At 41.2% G+C, this 7,213-nt stretch overlaps 3 long non-coding RNA genes across 3 annotated transcripts; all 3 read left to right on the forward strand.

The window, feature by feature from the left end:
• The first annotated feature begins 2,424 nt into the window (after positions 1-2,424).
• LOC124204279 lies at positions 2,425-3,377 on the forward strand. Its single transcript, XR_006878807.1, has 4 exons — positions 2,425-2,523; positions 2,598-2,800; positions 2,859-3,211; positions 3,279-3,377. It is a non-coding gene; the product is annotated as an uncharacterized LOC124204279 (long non-coding RNA).
• Positions 3,378-3,384: 7 nt separating this feature from the next.
• Positions 3,385-3,887, forward strand: LOC124204280. Its single transcript, XR_006878808.1, has 3 exons — positions 3,385-3,500; positions 3,565-3,715; positions 3,781-3,887. It is a non-coding gene; the product is annotated as an uncharacterized LOC124204280 (long non-coding RNA).
• Positions 3,888-3,925: 38 nt separating this feature from the next.
• Positions 3,926-4,806, forward strand: LOC124204373. Its single transcript, XR_006878855.1, has 3 exons — positions 3,926-4,059; positions 4,118-4,236; positions 4,330-4,806. It is a non-coding gene; the product is annotated as an uncharacterized LOC124204373 (long non-coding RNA).
• The last annotated feature ends 2,407 nt before the right edge of the window (positions 4,807-7,213 follow it).

Consider the following 7,213-nt stretch of genomic DNA (forward strand, 5'->3'; position numbering starts at 1 on the left):
TGTTCAATTGGTCTTGGCCGACCTCAGAGGAAGAAGATGACGGTCTCTTGCCGTGACTATCGATCAATTGATCTGAATGACCTCGTTGACGATCTTCTACAATTACCTCTGATCCTGGATCCAGTTTTGGATACTGATGACTGCCTAGCTTCCCTGAACGGCCTTGTCGACCAGTACGGGGATATCCGCAAAGTCATTGAAAATCACGCTAAGCTGCAGGTAAAGGAAGTCACGATCCGTGACCCGGCTCCTTGGATCAATAAGAGGATTCTTGATGCTCGTCGCGCGCTGCGTAAGGGAGAGAGACTTTGGCGTTGCAGTGGCTACCTGGAGGTTCACCTGGAATCTTACAAGACGCTTGCTTCTGACTACTCAAAAACTATAAAAACGGAGAAAGGTCAGTACTACTGCTCAATCGTCGCAGACTGCGGTGGTGATCAGCGTAAACTCTACAGACTCGTGGATTCTTGGCTTGGTAGGGAAAAAGCTTGCGTCCTGCCTGAAGAAAAGAGCGCTACTGACTTGGCAAACCGTTTCGCTGCATTTTTCAACGACAAGGTGGAGAAGATAAAGACGACATTGCTTGCTGAGAGGGAGAGGATCGATCCCAAGTGGGTCCTGGGAGCTGATCGCTTTCTCGACAAATGGAGCGAGGCTGATTGTTTTAATGATTTCAGAATGGTGGGATGTGATGAAGTTCGTAAGTTCATCATGAATTCTCCAACCAAGTCATGCGTCATCGATCCAATTCCTACGTCTCTGCTCAAGAAAGTCTCTGATTATCTCACCCCTTCCATCACATCAATCGTCAACCTTTCTCTTTACAGTGGTGTCTTCCCTCACCAGTTCAAGAATGGCCTCATCACTCCTATCCTGAAGAAACCTAAACTTGACGGAGAAATTCTGGAGAATTACAGACCAATCACGAATCTACCATTTGTGTCAAAACTGATTGAACGGGTTGCGTCCTCTCAGTTAAACGAACACCTTGCACTCTACGACCTCCTCTCACCGTCTCAATCGGCGTACAGGGCTGGACATTCTACCGAAACTGCCCTCCTGGCCTTACAGAACGATCTGCTCCTGGCTGCTAGTCGTGGTGATGGCTGTGTCGTACTGCTACTCGATCTCAGTGCGGCTTTCGACACAGTTGACCATGGGATTCTCATCGATCGTTTGTCGTCTCACTGCGGCTTAGGTGGTACTGCTCTGTCTTGGTTCGCCTCTTATCTCTCTGGAAGAACCCAGACTGTCGTCATTGATGGGGCACTCTCTCATCCAGTCGATATCATTTATGGAGTTCCTCAGGGCTCGGTTATCGGTCCAAAACTTTACACAATATATGTGAACTGTCTTCGGAAGGTGGCTGCTGTCCATGGCGTCAAAATACACCAGTACTCAGATGACACGACCGTGTACCTCGAGTTTAGGTTCCCGCCCGGGATACCTGACCAGATGGACGCTCTTAGGATCCTGTCTTGCTGTGCTGGGGATCTCGCCGACTGGTTCGCATTCAACTGGGTCAGACTAATTCCTGACAAGAGTGATTTCTTGTACTTTGCACCTTTTGATCTTGCTTGTTTGTTGCCTCTGTTTCCGCTACGGATGAAAAATCAAGTCTTGAGCCCATCCAACTCAGCAAAGCTTCTTGGAGTGACTCTAGTCAGCGATTTATCTATGGACAGTCAGATTTCTGCCGTGGTAAAATCATCCTACTACCAACTGTATCGTCCTGGGAAGATTCGAAATCAGCTTACAACATCTGCTACAAAAACGATGGTTCACTCCCTGGTCATCTCTCGTCTGGATTATGCAAATTCTCTTCTCGCGGGTCTGCCGGCCTACAAACTCAAGTCTCTTCAAGCAGTCCAGGATTCAGCAGCTCGCCTTATCTACCGCGGCCGGTCAATCTCGACCGAGGACGCAAGGTACCGCTTGCACTGGCTCCCAGTTCAGCAAAGGATCGATTTTAAGATCCTCTTGATGGTATTTGACTGTCTTACGGCCTCAGCACCACTCTACCTCCAAGAGACAATCAACTTGCACGTCCCAGGCCACACAGGACTTCGATCATCTGCTCGGACACTCACTGTTGATGTTCGTAAGGCTTCTAGCAGAAGATTGTCGAGGAGGGCGATTCCCAGAGAGGGGAGACGAGGAGCTTACGTGAAACCATTCGCCACAAAGGAAAAGCTGCTGATGAGGTCTTTCTCCAACTATGCCCCGCACACTTGGAATCGTCTTCCAGCTCTGATTCGCTCCACAACCAACCGCCCAGCTTTCAAGAAACTTATTAAGACTCATCTATTCTCCTTAGCGTTCCCTTCATTTTGTAAATAATGTAAGTTCGTAGCACACTCTGCCGTCATTTGATCTTTTTTGCGAAAGTGCGGGATAAAAATTCAATACATACATACATACAATTAAACATTCAACTTATTAGTCAAGAATCTGCCGTTACGGATGCCCAATTACAACCAAATTTGGAAACTACGACAAAATTTGTTGACGAACCAGTAAAAGGTGGAATAGATTGAAATCCAGTTGCCCCTTTATATATTCTTATAATGAGTCAATGTTTTACTCGGTTGGAACAGGTTTGATGACCAACTGCCATTATCGAGCAGCATAACCAATTTACTTGTCAAATGTTTGAACTTACGAGATACATGGTTAACAAAACCACCAGTTCTAACTATTATCCCCCCCCCTCCTTGTCCAAAGATCAACAGCGGCTGGAAAGCTCTGATCCGGTCTCTAAACTTGCTAAAATTGGGGACAAGACCAAAAAGGCTCTTACGTAAATCGTTTGACTCACTTAATTATTTCAGTTCAAATTATATTGCTTTTGTTTTCAGGGCAATTAACAAACCTAAAACAGAAACAAATTAAACAGCTTGCAGCACAATTGTCTGTTGAACAGCAGCTCTACTCTAAAGAAATTACTGAGGCTTGTGTTTGCTCCGATCAAGCCAGAAGAGCTGTAAGAGATTGAGCTTTATATATTTGTTGGTTCCTTCTGAATACCCTTTTCTGTGTTGATTCTTTTTAGGAAGCATTCCAAAGTTTGGCTTCAGATCCTGGATTGCATTAAATGCTACCTGGCCTGTGCACCTTTATCGCTGAAGGCGTTCGAGTTAATGTTGTTCAAAACAAGTTGGCACCTGTTAAAGCACTGCTTTCCAATCAAACGCTTTACCTTTAAAAAGAAGTGAGTTTACATATTTGCAGTTCTTTCCCAGCAGCTCCGTTATTTATAATTTCATTTATATTTTCAGCTTCACGAATGAGTTCCTGCTGTCACGTCTTGCATGGACAGCAAAAACTTTGTCTTCGGCAAGAAGTGGATAATCATTGGGCTTTGAGAGATTCTCTTCTCGCCTGATTTGCAAAAATTACCCCACAACGACGAATAATTGCAAGACTCGTGTCGCGGTTGTTCTGTTGAGCGCTGGGCAACGACAAAATGCCATTGGCGTCATTTTACCACGCCCTCGTTGGTAATTTCATCATCTCGTAATGCCCAAATGATTTAATCAATTTCTCAATTTTTTAAAATTACAGGATCATCCAAATTGGGAACGGAATTGATCAAAGCCTTCATTATTCCGAAAATACGAACGATATAGGTGGACGCATCGAACTTTACTTGGATGGAACAGGGCAGGCCAATGCCGATCGGATAGCAGCCTCCCACATCAAGCAATTGACGATCGTATGTCTTACCTTAAAAATGTGTTCATCAGTCAGCTTCTATGTTCTTATTTTAATTGCATAAAGTCATGAAAGTGACGCGCCAATCGCCTGATAACATTGACGATTACCGTCAGGAGTTCGGGTACCTTGGGCCGGCTCTTCACGGCGCCGTAAATAGAGCCCGATCTCAGAACAGAACTCCGGCGGCGTCGTCTACTGGCATTTCATCAGCTGCATGTAAGGATTTTGTGACTCATTCCTAGGGTGGTGATATCAGGGTCAGGCCTAATAATGGAAATAAGTTAAACAACTTGCTGGCCCTTAAAATCGTCATCGAAAAGCGAATTGAAAGTTTTTTTTCAAGTTAGTCTACTTGTGCGCTAAAAAGCCATTCTCTTTAACATTGACATATTTTTATCAGGATCACTGTTGTAATTTTCTAATCCAAATGTGCTAGCCGACAACCTCCGATCGCTGCGTCATACAGTTTTCGTCGACGATTTGGATGTCACTTTGTCAGAAGAAGAGGATGTGAATCAGGTGGCCCAGGAAGTGTTCCATTTGTTGACTAAACAATATTTTTACCGCTCCGACAACAGAAACACGAAGATAACGTTTCGCTTTTATTTTTAGGACTACTTGTCAAAATTTTTGGCGAGGATCTCTGCACTGACGTCTTAAAAACTACTATTTCATGCTTAACGGACCCTCTACTTAATCGCGACCTTGTTTTAATGTTACTCGATTTCGTCTTTTTGCAAATCCTCCCAATATGTGCTTTCCAACATATGTGTTGTTTGTCGAAGCTTGTGTACTGAAATCTTGAATTGAACTCAATGTTTCGAAACGTTAGTTGACATGCCGCTGCAAGATTTCGGTTAGGGGAAAAACATTCATTCTAAACTGAATGAAAGCAGACCTGAAAAATTCAGAAGCACACGGTTCAACCTCGCCAGCATGATATATTACTTTTAATTCGGATAAACGCCTGTGTAACCGACGAGAAATACAATTCTAAAATCGTATTTTGCCGCTTCTAAAAAAATACTTAATACACTAAAAATACTAAATTGCTGTCCCATTTTTCCCAAACAGCGTCTAAATGCCATACACACCACACCATCGGGAGCGCCTAGAGTCGGTAACCCTAGAAAGGAATAAACAATACAAAATGAAAATGCCCCTAGGCCATGTCTGGCTTATGTCCCATCCTTTTCGTCTCATTCCACTCGCCCCCTCCTCTTTTTTTGTCATAACGAAAAAATAGACAAGTACAATACTTTGTTTGTATTAGTTAATTTTTCTCCCACTAGATGTTTTTTACAATTAAAATCGCGTTCGGATTTTATTGCAGGGTACTGTACATGTATTTCAGCAACAACCAGTACATTCAATTTAGTCGAAGAACCAACAAAGCAACAAGTGTTACACCAACATCCAGCAGATTTTTTTATTGAAGAAGAACTTATAGAACTATTGAAGAATGAAAGAGAACACCTCAGTAAGTTATTATTGTGTATTATTGTATTTATTTTATTGTAATAATTATTATTTTTTATAGACTTGTGCAACTTTAATGTCACATGATGACATCAGCCAAGACATGAAGAAGAGACAAGGCATGAATGTCGACCGTGTCACACCAGTTCAATTCTGCATTAACATTATAATAGAATGTCGATTGAGATCTTGATGATTGTGCTGTAAGAGTATTGGACCAGTTCACAATTTCTTGGTAAAAACTGTTAGCAGGGCTTGATTTTCGAAGTCGGTCGACAGGATCTTTTGATTTCTTTGACTTATTGGAATACAGTGCCCTGGCCTCGACAAATTAAATAGTGCTTCCAACTCTGGATAGTTTTCTTTTCTTCCAGTAAGCCTTTACTTCCGTAACGCTGTTCTTTTCACTTTCTCTATGAAGCTAGCCTAACATAGCCATGGAATGTTTGCAGCCACCAGCAGAGGCCACAAAGTCATGACAAACGGCAGATTTTATTTCTGAATTTTCCAAGTCTACTTCAACTTGAACTCTATAACTTTTACTGCGAACACCTTGTTCGGGGCAGCATGCTGCAATAATTGTGCAGAACTTTTCCGTTCTTTATATTTGTACATAGCCAATCGCTGTATTTCCATAGGACTTGCGTCCATTTCTTGTTGCTTTGACACAACGGATATCAGGGGAAAAATGAAATTAGAATCTTTTTTTTATGTTATCAGTAAACATATGTCTATCGACTACAGGAATATTATTTGAATCAGCGAAAGCCGTCCAAGATACGGTGACACATGTTGTATTCTCTAGGTCGTTTGAAAAAATACTAATGCGAGCTAAAAAAAGTTTTGAAACTAACGCACTCTATTGGTTCCGCCGATCATGTGATCCATTTCTATTTGTTCTTCATGAACCACCGGTAATACCGGAAGATCACATGACTTTTAAGCCACCTCCCCAGTTTTTTAGGGAAGTCATGTGATCGAAACTTTAAAGCTAAATAACTTCTAAAATACAAATTTCCGAGACACACATTAAATTTGAAATATTTATTATTTCTCTTAATTTTAGTATAAGTCATTTTTTTAATTTCAACTGTCCTGGCCCTATTGTTCTGTGTAAATGGCTGTAACTTCAGGTATACTTTTGACTAAATGAGCGTCCTTCCTTTGCTTTTTCGATTTCAAATCACTAATCTTTCCGATGGAGGACTGGTAATAAAAAATTAATATAGCATTAAAGAGTTCTATATTGATAATCCAATTGTTACCTACATACCGGTTTGTCATAGCGAGGAACACCCCACATACAAGGTAAAGACTTCACTGGCAAATTAAAAAAGCCCCTTGGGCGCCTTTGGGATTTAGGTTTTGTTTAATTAGTTTCTAAAAGGTTGAAGTTTGTTCAAAAGTTGTTTTCTTTTTTTGTTGTGTGCCCTTTGGCTTTGAAATGTGGAACTTGGGAAACTGACATTTTAAAACGTATCTGATCGATCTTATTGGTGTGAAGTAAAGTAAAGGGATTGAAGGGGTTTAACTTTTGTTGGTTGTACGAAGAATGAAAATTAATTATTTTCATAATACAATGCTTATGTTATTTATTTTTGCAGTCGTCGTGGCAATTGATATAAGTGTGAATTGCCTTTTAGAGTTGTATATTTTCCCGGTAGGTGGTTTCTTCTTCATGCAAGGCCGAAAAATGTCCAAACGCATTTTCAATTTATCTTAATTTAGAGGGCGTAGAAGCTAGGCCGCCCAAACGATCAAAAACAAAGTCGTGGTTGTTTATTAAAGATTAAATATCAGGGAAAAAAATTATTTTGTAATTTAGAATTAAAAAATAAAGAAAACAATTGTAAAATCTAGTAGATCAAGCGAGGGGTCGTCGTTAAAATTTAACGTTTCGTCGGAATACGTATGTTTTCGTTGGTGTTACGTTTTAAGAAAAGTTTTTCATCTTGGGTGGTCTGTTTTTGTAAATGACTAAGTGTGCTCTGATCTGTTGTTAGTCATGGACCGATCA

This window comes from Daphnia pulex, chromosome 10 (genome assembly GCF_021134715.1).
Source record: "Daphnia pulex isolate KAP4 chromosome 10, ASM2113471v1".
Classification (NCBI taxonomy): Eukaryota; Metazoa; Arthropoda; class Branchiopoda; order Diplostraca; family Daphniidae; genus Daphnia; species Daphnia pulex.